Raw genomic sequence first — 14,510 nt, 5'->3', positions numbered from 1 at the left:
CCGTGTGACTCCCCTGTAGTTGGTGACACACACATGGCGGCGTGGAACTGAAAGATGAGCAGGGCGCCGGTGTGATGTCATTTGACAGTCTAGGTCTAGACAATGTAATTAGCGCCCTGTGTGAAAGTGAGACATTGTCGCTATCTATTAATGGCATCCGGTTATTCCTTGTCTGAACTGGAATATGCATGGGTTGTAATTTTGATCACATAATGAAATTCTAAAACTATATGTACCCACTTCTTTCTTACATTAACAATGAGCCAGATACTGAATGTGTTTACTCGTTAGGTATAAGATCAGGGTTCGATGCCGTCATGGTTAACTTGTTCCACGCCCGTTTTGGTTTTCGCTTGCAGGGGTGGGTGGCGAGTGGCCCAGTCGTCTAAGGCGCCGCGATTCGCTGTGCAAAGTTTAGAAACCTATGATTTTGGGTTCGAATCCCGGTTCGCCCCGATTATGTATCTAGGTTTGTCAGCACCATACCCGTGCTCGAGGGTTTCACCGAAGTGGTAACGTCTGAGACCTGCATCACTTCGGGCTTTTCTCCCACATTAAGCTGACACGCCGCGATATAACTGGAATACTGTTAAAAGCGGCGTTAAACAAAAAATCACTCACTCACTTGCTGGGTATCACAGCGTGTATTGAGTCATGTCCATATAAAGGGGGGTATCTCAGTCGCAGACCAAAGGTCACGGCTGGTCTGTTTGTTTAAAGTTTTTCAGAACCTGCCATCAGAGACCATATAATAATCTATTATATGGTCTCTGCTGCCATCTGATGGTTCAAATCCCCGATTGACCCTGGTTATGATGCTTGGGGTGTTAGCACTAGATCCGTATTTGTTGGTATCGTCAAACTGGTAAATACCTAAAACTGCCATGTTGGATTTACTTCCATAGCAACCCAGGCCGATGATACGACGTTTCTCTTCGCCTACGTAGCTCACCTTCGTGCTTGCTTGTGTATGCCAAACTGATTCTAAAGCATGTTTGTGAACCGTAGGAACAGAATATATGAGCATGCGGGAGTGTTATTGTAGAGGGGCATTACTAAGTACGGGTAACGCACGGCTCTAGTCGTATTGTGGCGTCGCGAAGGGTCAGCGCCCATCAGTCAAACTCCGAACAGCGTCTCAGCGATCAAATACCTGTTTTCTTTACCGACCAAGCGTTCACGTCAGCATGCCTGCTTCAACGTAGCCTAAGCCATTTTCTCAGCGTTTTAATACGGAAGACACACACAATATTTGAATTTCTCTCCTCGCAAGGGAAACTTAACCCTACAGCAAACAGAGGGCTGTCTCTCACTGTAAAAAGATCCTACTTTCCGCGAACAATGGCAGCGAGCCGATACCCGTATGTTGGAGTAGACCGGCGTCGAGGTTGTGCCTTACGCTGAGAGCCTGTCCCTTACCCCTGCTCTGACTCTCCCTGTGTGGGGGGCGGCGTTCAGACCCCGCCTCGGGCTTGGAACCTACCTGTATTTTTGACCGGGGATTGCCCGTCATTAAACAAAGCGTGGTCTATAGGTGCGAGTTAAGAACGCAATACTGAAATTCACCTCGTGTTAAACATGTCATTGTTATTGTAAGCGCCTTAGCGTTATTTGTGTAGCATTTGAATAAGCTGGAGGCAAAGAGGAAATCAAATCCCGGTTTCATTATAGACGTTAATAAGTGGGATGGGGTACATATTGTTTGTCAGGGGTGGGAAGGAGTGAGAAATCAAGAAAACCTGGGTCGTGCTATTTGGGACAGGGTGTAGAAGACCAGTCACTTGGTTGAAGAGCTACCCGTGTTGAATGGAAGACAAGAGACCGCGATCTGACCCATATAAGAAAACATGGGTGTAAATTTGAGATGTGTGAGTTAATTGGTAGCTTGGGAGTTGCAGGGTGTAGCCTTGGGGCGCCCCGCGGAGGGGTGAGGTGTAGGGTATCGGGCGACCATACCCCAGGTCCTCGTGTGTGTGAAGAGCTTCATATGTCGTTAGCGTCTGTGAGTGTTGATAACAAGATTTTGCTGCCTTTCAAAAGCTCGTTAGACGTCCCCCCACTGAGGAGGGACGAGTTCCCCTCGGTAGAGGAAGCGGATTGTTGTAGCCACACGAGACGATCACTTCGGCTGTTATCGCTTCTTCATCTCCAGCGACCTTCGCGAAATGGCGGATAATCTGAGAAGGTGACTCCTATCTCCGGTTCATCTCCCCCTCGCGTCAAACCGCAAACCTGGGTTCCCAAAACACCCCGATACTAACCCCGATACCACAGCTTCTGAATCTCACCCGTCAAAAGGTGAGGCAAATTATTATTGTGAGAAATGATCCCCGGCTTCAAGGGTTAGGACAGAATACCCAGACATACTAACAGATAGGAGAACGCGTTCACGGCAATTGAAAACATATTATATTCTTATCTGATTGACACTGGGATCAGCTTTAAGTTAATCACTTTATCGTGTGTCGAATCACATTATCCGCGGCGTTTTAATTAGGGATCGTCTACTGTACTTGTAGATGGCTTTGTCATGGCCGGACATTTTATCTTTGTTTCCGACGACATAACTTTACGCAGTGATAGAGACGTATTATTCCCAACAGTTGTGAGAGACTGAAATTCAAACTCACGAGAGGAAAGGTTATTTGAATAAGCGTCAAGTTAATGTACTAAGCGTAAATGTGTTTTTGTCTTTCGGCAACTGTTGTGCGAGAGAAAAAAACGTCCATTCGATACGCTCATTTCTCCATTATGCCAATTCCCATGTAGCGACTCGGTGGAATCGCGAGATTATCGTGTTAGACGAGATAATGAGGGATGTTGTGAAACCGGAAGTATGGGTGCCCCCTGTCGCGCATGTCAGAGATTTGAAGTACATTGGATGAAATCATCGCCAGCTATGGGCAATTTAGTCATGAAATTATTCCCAATTTGTGACAAATCGTTTCTGTAAGTGTCTCACTAGGGGTTTGGACTGTCAGCTTTTGTCAGCCAGCCAGTTAATTAATCCTGAAGTAGGCCTAATTTCGATATTGCGAGGTAGATCAGGGGGTCATCATCTGGTTTGAGAGGGTTGAAGAGAGGGTTAGCCTCGTGTTCATGTCAGCGTTGTTTGAACACGCTACGGGCGGTACCCTCTCCAAATGATCTTGATCAAATTGATAAGGCAACAGATCTAAAGCTCATCATTCCTGGCCGATCGGATCTCGGACCAGAGGATTTCTAGGTGTTATTAGCAACCCTCTTCTCTTTAGTGTTAATGAACGAAGAATGGAGGACGTTCTATATGAACTGTGACTAACCCCTAGAAAATTGTGGATTGAGATATGTTCAGCTCAGTCAATCAGGGTTTTCCAATATTGCTAAAAGAGACGTAAAATTCCGCCCACTCATATGTCACAAGGTATTTGAAATAACATCTTGACACTCCAAATATGACACGAGGCTGAGAAAATATCATTGTTGACAAACTATGTCAAACCCAAAGTGATCTCAGGTTAGTCGCATAGGAGATACGATCGTCCTATAGCGCTAAGATCGCTTCATGAAACGGGCCTCTTGTTGGCAACTAATTCTTAGTCTCTGAAAATATAATTTTGATAGAAAAAAGCAACTACATTTAAATTGAAAAGGAGCCCAAATGAGATGCGTGGTTCAGAACCTGTGGAAAATCTAGACTTGCTTCATATAGGGCCATATCAGTACAGTAAGGGCTTGGCGTAAGAGAAACTAATATGGTTCAGGGACCTGGGGACTATGTATCTTGATCAGTACTGTACACATAGCTCTTTAACTACATCACCGTATGGCCCAGCTGCTCGCCAACACATTGCAAACCCTTGTTCAGTCCTCTCGTCATTTCCGATAACCCTGCACTGACCATCTGCAGTTTGATCTGTTCTGCAAATGGAAATAGTTCATCTAGTATTCAAGCTGTGGGCCGAGTATAGCATTTCTATATTAAAGCCTTACCTATCGATAGCCTCCATCTATAAGGCCAGTCATCTCGGAGTTCATCGCTGTAGGTAATATTTTCAGACAGGAATTAATGCCTGTTGTAATTGGGATGCGCCAAGGAAGACGCGCTCTCCCAGCTGTATTGGGTCTGATTTGATTTACACTCACTGTGATCGTATTCGATTACACTGACAAAATATACTCCCGGGGGGCCAGGGTGTTTCTTGATACATTTAATCTAATCCATGCAACGCGGGCTCAACTATCACCGCAAGTGCTAACATTGGATACCAAGCCAGAGTGGAACAGCGTTCAAGCGGGTCAATACAATATCATACAACTCCGTACACAACTCCTTGGTGCTATTTTGCCAATATCTGCCAGCAGAAACACAAGCACAATCAAAGATTTGGATCGGGAACCGTGACAGACATGTTCAATGTCAGACACACTATAAGCACCATGGCCCGCACTTCCAGAATATAAATGACTCCTGAGGTCCTATACTTCTGCACTCGCTCTCAGAGAAACAATTGACAGTTTCTGTGTGCGTTTGTCCTTTTGTACACACCGAAAATGAGATGGGTTTCGCCGAGCGTCTGAAAAGAAAGCATGGCGCCAGTTTGTCATATTTCCCGCCATTTTCCATGCAGACAGATGTCGACTTGAGCTTGGAATCGATTGTAATGTTCTGAAGAAAATAGCGCGGCCGAGTGTTGGTCCTCTGCCCACTTATAACTATCGTTTATCATTGGAACTAGTTGATAGAGAAACGGAAGGATGGACCGATGCTTAATAATGGCCTTGGATGCAATCAACTTGAACCTCGACCCCGAAACCTGATGTCGTCTGCTTCTTCTGACACGCAAAGCCTCGTTCTCACATCGGCTTCTTCGCTCTCCATCATCCAGAGAATAATTGTTTGTTGAAGCCATAATCTCTCTATTACTCGCCTCTTAGTCATGGTCAACCGATAGCTGCAATATGCCCCCACCTAATAGTCTAGTCGCTCTTGCCTTTCCTCGATGAAGATCCTTTGTTCCACACGTCAATTATATTTAATCAAAGTCATGCAGTCATTTGTCACTCTGGTTCTCTCTCCGAACCTCTTGGTGCCGTGTTGAAATTACGATACATGTCGTCAAATAACCAGGGACTGGTTAGGATATGAAGATAAATTGAAGTGTGTTTGTCGGAGTTCTTCATTGTGGCGAGTTAATCATACATTTGTAATGGTTGGCGATAGTAATCATTTGTGACAATCAATGAGGCATACTGGAAAATGATTTAGTCTCGCTTTGTGTCACGAACAATGTGGTCGTGTTACAAAAAGTGAACATTTTCGTCAATAAATCATTTGGGACTGAATTGAGGGAGGTGTATTTATACCGCCGATCTTCTCAGCAATTCATAGATCCAATGGCCGCCATTAAACGTGTACACTTGAAACTCTTTTAACAGCAGCTCGATTAGCATTGACACTAAACCATTGATTGGGTTGGGTGAGTGAGGGAGTCGAGTTTAACGCCGCTTGAAACAATTTTTTCTGTTTTTCTCTCCCCTCTTTTCTTGCTCTCTAGCCCACTTCCTCACGCACGCAAACACGCACGCACAAAGGCGCTCACTCGCTATCTCGTTCTCTTCCCTTACACACACACACACACACACACACACACACACACACACACACACACACCGTCTTCTCTCTCTCCCCCCAATAACGCCCACATTCACAGATGGACGTCTCACTGACCACGTTCCATTACCGCTTCACCTAAAAGTACCGTGACGTCGACAATGGCCATACTTCAGGTTTCAGCTTGACAGTGCACTTAATGGACGAACTCGTCATAACTACTCACTAGACAGGAGTTCCTAAAATAGAAAACCCACGGTAAAGACCATTACACCATTCGGATAACTATCTTGTGTCTCTGTCCTTTCATCACCGGTCTTCAGCACGGAATAGCCACAGCCAACATAACCACTGCCATCAGCTTCCCAACGCCACTCCATATAGGCGCTGTCCTTTTATATAAATTGGATTGATCATTTGTGATGAAAATGAAAATAATAATTAACAGTGCAGTCATATTCTTAGACGATTCATTACGAGTGTGTACACTACATCGACGTGTGTTGCCATCAGTGACGGATATTATATCGCGGAAACGTTGTTGTTTGAATTATTGCATGAATTTTTTTATTAATTCATAATGGAGATTTTCATTTCCGGGTTGTGATATTTCAAAATGATAGATTTCTCGATTCACGAATTCATCTTTTCCCGCGAGAATACGCAAACCTATAATCTGTCTCAGCAAGATAAATGAATATTGCAAAGGTTTTGAAAATCAATGTCAGTATTCACAAGTGGCAGTCTGCTTAATTTGTCATAAATGGAATATAGTGATCGTCGGAACTGGTTCAACAGTATTAGACTAACCGCAACAGGGCTTGTGCATCTCGACTGTTGGTTTCAAAAACACGTCGAAGCCAAAAGAAAGTATTTTTTCAGTTTGAGTTTTGGTGTGTTTTTTAGAGGGTTTGAATACAATCGATGTTGTGACGCTATTTCTTTTTCCTGCTTGTTTAGCCAGTAACGTACTAGGAACTAAACTAGGTGTTATCGTGTCATCGAAATATCGCCGTGGCAATGTGTATAGACTTAGCAGAGTTGATGTCTTCATTTGAGATATAAAAAAACTACTTTTTTTCTACATTTTCCCAGAAGGTAAAGATTATGGGTAATTTTGGAATAACCCCACAATACTGAGTATCTGTCCTCATGTTCCAAAGCTCGGACGTACAACATTAAATCACTCGGGACAGATATTGCGTAATTCCACGTTACTCGTAGAGTTTTCCCTAACTACGCCTTATCTTGATTATATTTTCCTGATGCTAGGGTCGTGTTGCGATGACCGTATAAACGTCCACAACAGAGAAGAGTGAAGTTTGAATTAACCAATCTTTATGAAGCCTAGTCTATTCAGAACATACGAAGTTGTCTTAGAAAGTTTTAGTTTCTTTTGTTCCTCGAGTAAATTACATGTCTGTTATTGTAAACCGTTCCCCTTGTTGCCATGTAGTAAAAGTTCGAATATCCTATTCGTTCGGTTATAGCCCTTGGACGACGCCAAACTTGTGTTTGTGGGCTTCTACGTCTACGATATTCTGTCTACCTGTACATGCGGAGTAAACCAAACCCACCACACTTACCACTGCCCATGTAACCACTGCTGTATACCGCCCAACAGACCTACCACTGCTGTGTATCGTCCAACAGACCTACCACTGCTGTATACCGCCCAACAGACCTACCACTGCTGTGTATCGTCCAACAGACCTCACCTCTGTTATGTATCGTCCAACAGACCAGACCTATGTTATGTATTGTCCAAAATACCTAACTTCTCTTACAAACCGTCCAACAGACCTAACCTCTGTTACATATCGTCCAACAGACCTAACCTCTGTTACATATCGTCCAACAGACCTAACCTCTGTTACATTTCGTCCAACAGACCGAAGCCTCTGTTACATATCGCCTAACAGGCCTAACCCCTGTTACATTTGGTCCAACAGACCTTACCTCTGTTAAATATCGTCCAACAGACCTAACCTCTATCAAATATCGTCCAACAGACCTAACCTCTGTTACATATCGTCCAACAGACCTAACCTCTATCAAATATCGTCCAACAGACCTTACATATGTTACATATTGCTCCAAATACCTAACCTCTGTTAAATATCGTCGATCAAGCCCACCTCCGTCACATATCGTTCAACAGACCTAACCTGTTACATATCGTCTGTTACATAACCTCTGTCACATACAGGCCAGATCGGGTAAGTAGGTATTTTCAATTCAGCTATGACCAAAACCTTCTCACTCGTGCAGTGTACCACTACCAGTAACCTCTGTGATATATCGTCCAGCGAACCAGACAGGACCAGTCGGTATTTTCAGTTTAAACATATGAAGGGCTTCGACCACAACGCGATACTGGCATTTTATTGAGAGTTTCGTGTCTTATCTGGAGATTTAAGTGCATATTAGTTTAAAATGGAACTCTCTTTAGTTCCTTTTGTCACGGAGGCTAAATGTTGCTTTATGTTACAATGGCCAAAGCGAAATTCCACTTTAAGTGTTCCCTGCGAAACAGGATTCGGGGGCCATCTCCGAGTGTGTACATGGTAGTGACTTGAGAGGATTTCCATTACGTTGGTAATGGAGGGGTGTTTGTCCATCATTATAGTTATAAATGGACTCAATAAAACCACGATAAAACATGGAATTGCAGAGAAGCGGCAACTGCTACAATGATTGTTGTAATCAAGGTGGATATATTCTGTAACAGCGAAGCATGTCCTGGGACTTCGTATTGATTAGTCGTTGATAACACGAAACAAGTTAAATCTCTCTATCTCCCCGGATAGCCAAATTTTAATTAAAGCTGGTCTCTCTACATGTAGGTATGTGGAATCTGGTGTAGGTACATAGCCAGGCTACCTGGTGCGGGGGGCGTTCAGGAACGCCGTGACGTCATTATCGATTGTAGGGTAGCAGAATTCCCGTTAGAGACCACTGCATGAAATCATTGATTACTCTGTACTCGGCAGTTAATTTATCAAAAGTGAACTTGTGACATTGCCTGAACGGCTAACCCGATGTAAGGCAAGACCCAGGTCTCCGACTGTGTTTGTTGTGGGGGTGATGAGGGTCAGGACTTTCACCCCAGGGATGTACGTCTTTTACGTGTGTAGTCTTTCACCAATCGATCGTTCCTCTCTCAATCACCACTTTCGCAACCGAACCTTTGTCGCTCCAAGGTTGGTTGATGTGCCCCCAGTCGTTCATGTGCACTCCCTCTGTTCAAGTTTGGCGATAGAGTTGGTGCCCCGACCAAAAGTTTGATCAGAAACTCGTGTAAGCATATAAAGGCTTGTGTTTGTTCATCGTCGTTTGACTCCAGCGCATTCACGTCAGAGCGGCTTGGAGTTTGCTTCCTTCAGTACACCTCGCACCAAGCTGATGTAATTAATTAGATATTTGTTCTAGCAAGCTTGACTATTCTGACAGAGGGAAAATCATGTAGAGTCGACTGAATGGTGCCTGCGACAGTTTGACAATATTCACAGGGCCCAGCCATAAACACAGCAAGGCCCGAGGTCCGACTGTCGAGCGTACTTGAGGCATGCACCGGGCGCCGAACACAAACAATATTGTTTCAACTCTTACCAGGTCGCTTCATGGGACACAGTTGGTGGCTAATCCTGCTCGAGACGAGAAGTTTCGCGGGAGTAGATGAGATCGGGCCTTCTACCGGACAGACGAGCGAGTGAGTGATAGTACAATTGAGACGTACTGTCCCATGCTCCAAACTACTCCACACAACTGGTCTACCTGATAAACGCAGAGTGGAGCAGACGTGAGCCTGATAGGCAGACGACAGTGAGACTCGCGCAGTCATTGAACACTCACCTAACGGAACTGGACGGGATGTAGAACCGGATAAACCCTCTGTAAAGATATACTTCACATTGAGGTAACTGACCGCTAACAAATGTCATTGACATGAGCGTAAACCCGTGATTTCTTTTGCTTACTTGTGTTTGGGCATTCAGTATTTTCACCGTGACTGAAAATGGACCTTCATTAGTGTCACGATTTGATAGAAGATCACAAATTAACTGTTGACATGCGGTTACGGCGGTCCCCAGCTGATTCCGACACAGGAGCACGCAGTGATCTCAAAGGGAAGAACACGACGCCTCATAACCTGTGACAAACATATGGAGGTGTGGAAAAAGTTGTGAAAACTTTCTCAGCGTCTTCGAGCCGGAGCCTTAGACTGAAAGGTGAGGTTCTCGGACAAGGATTTCACGTCTGACACCGCTGAGTTTTGTCACAGTTGGTCGTCCGCCGAGTGAGAAGCAGACGACAGATCTGCGCGTGCAGGTGTGTAGCGTGCTCGTCTCTCGTCTGCTACACGGAGAGAGGCATAACTAGCGTGTCCAGCGAGACTAGTTAGTTCATTACCGTGGATATATACGAGTGTTCGGGGATCTACCAGTAGAAGCATAGCATGGACTAGCGGCGCTTGCAGTTACTGGTAAGTTGCAATTTGAGAACACACTGTCTTAAACTTAAGGTAATAGGAGAATCAAACAGTTAGTTTTATTGTAGAGAACACCCTCGTATTGCAAGGTGCAAACAATCTACATATGGGAATAAACATCATTATAGACATGAGAGGTAGATATACATAATGTACACAATATAGAGAGATATTACATATTATTTTCATTCACAGTATATAAACATTTATATATATCATGAGGTGGCTGGTAGCGTACACTTAGTGTAGATACTGTGTTGATAAGTCACAATAGTAGTAAAGATTTAACGTGATATCTCGACGTTGTCTATAATGTCTATGTATATTAATAAACTAAACCCGCATTTATGTACCCCCCTCCCCATTTACTTATATATCTAATATGATCGTATACTGAAACTCGACAAAGTTCATTGTCATTACTATAAATATATGTAGTACTGCTGTTAATTCAATAATATATAAGTAAAAGTATGTGCTATTCCAGTGCTACAATAACATGAAGCAGATGGAATTATAAAATCAGCTGTAAATAAATCAGTGAAAATATAATACTTACAGAAATGCACGTATTTCTGTAAGTGGGTTCATTACAAATTCAACCCAACGCGTTTGTTGAAAACATCGTGTGGGCTGTATACTGTTTAAAATGCAAAACGGACATACCGTATGTAAACAATACGAACTACCATGTCAAGGGAGAAACCTGATGTTTTAGATAAATGTCACCATTGAGTGGCTTGTCATGTCCCTGCAATCAACACCACAAGAAGAATACGATGGAGGGGCGCTGTGCTTATAAAGCATAGACGCTGGAATGGTGATGTTGAAGGTATCGCCATGCCATGTCCACTGTACAGAACTTTTTTGTGCGTATATGAGACGTATATTTCAATTTTATCACACTCCAGCTTGCGTACAGTATAGCCTTGTTTTAAAGCTTTAACCAACGTGTCATGAATTCATCGCCATGACCTGTCTACTGTAAAAACATTTTTATGCGTGTATAAGAGCTGTATATAACTTTTATCATACTCCAGTTATAGCAGTATAGTCTTAAACCAACGTGCATTGGTTTGTGTTTACTGTTGAGAATGAAGTAATCAAATAGTTTATATAAATATATATTCGATGTTTTAGTATTCCATGTTTTTATACAAGGTTGATATCAATGGTCGTATTACATATAAAACACACACGAACTGAGGCGTAGGATAGCTCAGTGGTTAAAGCGTCACGACGATTCTGGATCGAATCCCACACTGGTACAATAATTAAGTGATCTTGGTGTCTCCTGCCATGATACAGCTAGAATAATGTTATAAGCGGCCTAGAACCAGTCACTCACCCACTCGACTAAACAATCCCAGACTCTCGCCACATCTGAAATCAGCATAGACACGCAACGGTAGATAGGTACATTTAGCTTTTAGCACATGCTATTATAGGCTGATGAAATCTGATGTTGATGTAAGCTGAACACACGCTAATGCATGGTAATGCACATGTTCACGGTCCAGAGGAAACGGCGTCAACACGGCACTCTGATTGAACAAACAACGCGCAACATACCGCTAATACGCTACATATATAATATGGATCCGTAAACGCCGAATCGACCCGTAAAGACATAGTACAAACCTCATTATATACCACCCAGACTGTAACATAGATACACACGTATAGCTGTATATGCTTCTGTGAACACCGAATCTCCCAGTAAAGGAGATACACTGATTATAACAACCTATTCAAATATCACCAATATAGATACACGTGTATACGTCTGTGGATACCGGATCGACCAGTGAAGGTGATGCACTGATTATAAAAATCTGTTAAATACCACCAATGTAGATACACCTATACACAGCTCTGTGAAAGCCCGATCGACTAGTGAAGATGATGCAATGATTATAAAAACCTGTTAAATATCACCAATATAGATACACGTGTATACGTTTGTGGACACAGGATCGACCAGTAAAGACGTTGCATTGGTTATAAAACCTATTTGAATATCATCAATATAGATACCATGTATAATTCTTTGAAGGCGGATCAGCAGTAAATACGGTTTACTGGTTAGTAAGATTTTCTAATTCCGTTTTCGAATCATCGAACAGTCCGTACGGTCTGTTCTAACCTATAAATTCCAGTAGTAGATTCCCTGCCACTTATGAACTGATAGCAAGCTAATCGTTTCCTTTCAAAGATCGATGCTAGTCCCAGGTGGTCCGGCTATACACGACATGGCTCGTGTGTCTCATCGCTGGCAGGATGGTCGGGTGAAGCAAGGTGTACTGAATGTATACAGCCTAACTAGCTATTCCGACTATAATCCCGTGTGGCCGATTGAATTGGGTCCCGGTTGCGTTATTTGATCGTAAATGCCATTAAGCTGTATCTTGAAAATCACCATGTTAAGCGGGGCAAAACCGTAGAAATTGTCATTTTTGATGGTTGATAAATTCGGTTGACTGTTATAATGCGTGGTTATTGAACTGTGTACAGCAGGTGGTGTTATCGTGCAGTGGTATAGAAATGGTTGCTGTGGGTAGGGGTGAGATTATGGTGGAACGGTTGACTGTGTGATGGTGCGCGTTGTTGTGGTTTACTGTGGTGCAGGGTAAAATATGTATGGTGCACAGGTAGGGTTTGGGTGTACAGGTGCAATGGTTTACTGGGGTGAGGTGTATAGGTGCAATGGTTTACTGGGGTGGTGTATTGGTGCAATGGTTTACTGGGGTGGGGTGAGGTGTATAGGTGCAATGGTTTACTGGGGTGGGGGTGAGGTTACAGGTGCAATGGTTACTGGGTAGGGGTGGGCAGTACAGATGCAATGGTTAACTGGGGTGAGGTGTATAGGTGCAATGGTTTACTGGGTAGGGGTGGGGTGTATAGGTGCAAATGTTTACTGGGGTAGGGTTGGAGTATACGGGTGCACTATTTTATTGGGGTAGAGGTGGGGTGTACAGGTGCAATGGTTAACTGGGGTAGAGGTGGGGTTTAAGGTGCATTGGTTTACTGGGGTAGAGGTGGGGTGTACAGGTGCAATGGTTTACTGGGGTAGGGGTGTACAGGTGCAATGGTTTACTGGGGTGGGGTGTACAGGTGCAATGGTTTACTGGGGTAGGGGTGTACAGGTGCAATGGTTTACTGGGGTGGGGGTGAAGTGTATAGGCGCCATGGTTTACTCGGGTAGGTTTGGAATGAGCAGGTGCAATGGAGTGTTTGGTTTTGGGGTTTTTTTTCGTTTGGGAGGTGGTGTAGCAGTGTAATGGTTTTGTGAAAATGAGATTTATAGAAATACGTGGTGATGTGATCTGTTGAGACATTTGTAGACGAGGAGTGGAAAGATGAGAAAGAAAGGCAAATTTGTGTGTGTATAAATCATGTGTGAGTGAGTATGGTCTTACGCCGCTTTTAGCAATATTTCAGCCATAACATGGAATGGCCTTGTACCCATGTTGGGAATCGAACCCGGGCCTTCGGCGTATCGAGCAAACGCTGTAACCACTGGGCTACCCCACCGCCCCGTATAAATTATGGTTCAGAAGGTCAATAGCAAGAAAGGCTGTGATCGAAGGATAGAGTTAGTGTGGCTATAATTGAATGTCAGCCAAAAATAATATTTAAAATATAAGGTAGTGTGAGGACTGCATGGGACCGAAGAGGGGGAAAATAGATGGGCAAAAGAAGCAGGGTTGATAGGAAATAAACATTGGGATGGGAGACCCAGAAATGTAGGTAAGTGTTTAATTGAATCACATACCTTGCGGGTTAATTAATGCTCGTTGAGTGCGAATACGTTTAAACGTTTTGCGCTTGCTTTAGTTTAACCCTACAGTGTTGAAAACTATTTGAACTATTTTTTTGTGATAAAAGTTTGACATTCAAGTGGTTAGAAGGTGTAACTAGATCAGTGAGCGAGTTGCTGCGAAGTATCACAGAAACGCGCGAAACAATTCATTCAGTTAACCATTAAAGATGGATCTACTTTCAACTTACCAGGGTGGCAGGTACACTTCAGGAAGCGGTAAACTGTCGCGGAAGGATTCCGTTCTACACCTTTCACGAATCAAGCTGGGTTCAAATTAAATTATTTCATACAGATGAAATTGTCTTTTCTCATCCGGCGGGCTTTAAACGGCTCCATACTGCCGCTCCATGCATTATGATTGATACGGGAAGGCGTTGTTGAAAATTGAATTAAAACACAAACCGCCATCGACTTAAAACGGTCGGGCTGTACGCGGTAGAATTTTGTAAATTAATGCAAAGAGACAGCGTGGAAAATTGCATTAGCGAGTCCTTATTTCTATTTTGCCACAAGATAGATCAAACGAAAGGATCAAGCGACAAGTTAGCAGACTTGAATACAGAGAACAGAACGTGCGCACCACGGTGGCGTTAGGATTACGT

General features: G+C 43.5%; 1 protein-coding gene across 4 annotated transcripts in view; it reads left to right on the top strand.

Moving 5' to 3' along the window:
* LOC124143892 (fibroblast growth factor receptor-like 1) overlaps positions 1–14,510 on the top strand; it is a 115,096-nt gene that overhangs the window by 47,980 nt on the left and 52,606 nt on the right. For 2 of the 4 annotated variants that reach the window (XM_046513057.2, XM_046513056.2), the window contains exon 1: positions 8,686–10,079. The exons of the other annotated variants lie outside the window; for them this stretch is intronic. The gene's annotated coding sequence lies outside the window, so the exon portion shown is untranslated. Of the gene's footprint in view, positions 1–8,685; positions 10,080–14,510 lie in introns of those variants that run through there. 4 annotated transcript variants of the gene reach the window in all.

The sequence above is a fragment of the Haliotis rufescens genome, unplaced genomic scaffold (genome assembly GCF_023055435.1).
Source record: "Haliotis rufescens isolate VD_foot unplaced genomic scaffold, xgHalRufe1.0.p SCAF_12, whole genome shotgun sequence".
In the NCBI taxonomy this organism is placed as follows: domain Eukaryota; kingdom Metazoa; phylum Mollusca; class Gastropoda; order Lepetellida; family Haliotidae; genus Haliotis; species Haliotis rufescens.
Note: the sequence above shows the minus strand (reverse complement) of the source record. Positions and strands in the feature narration are given on the sequence as shown.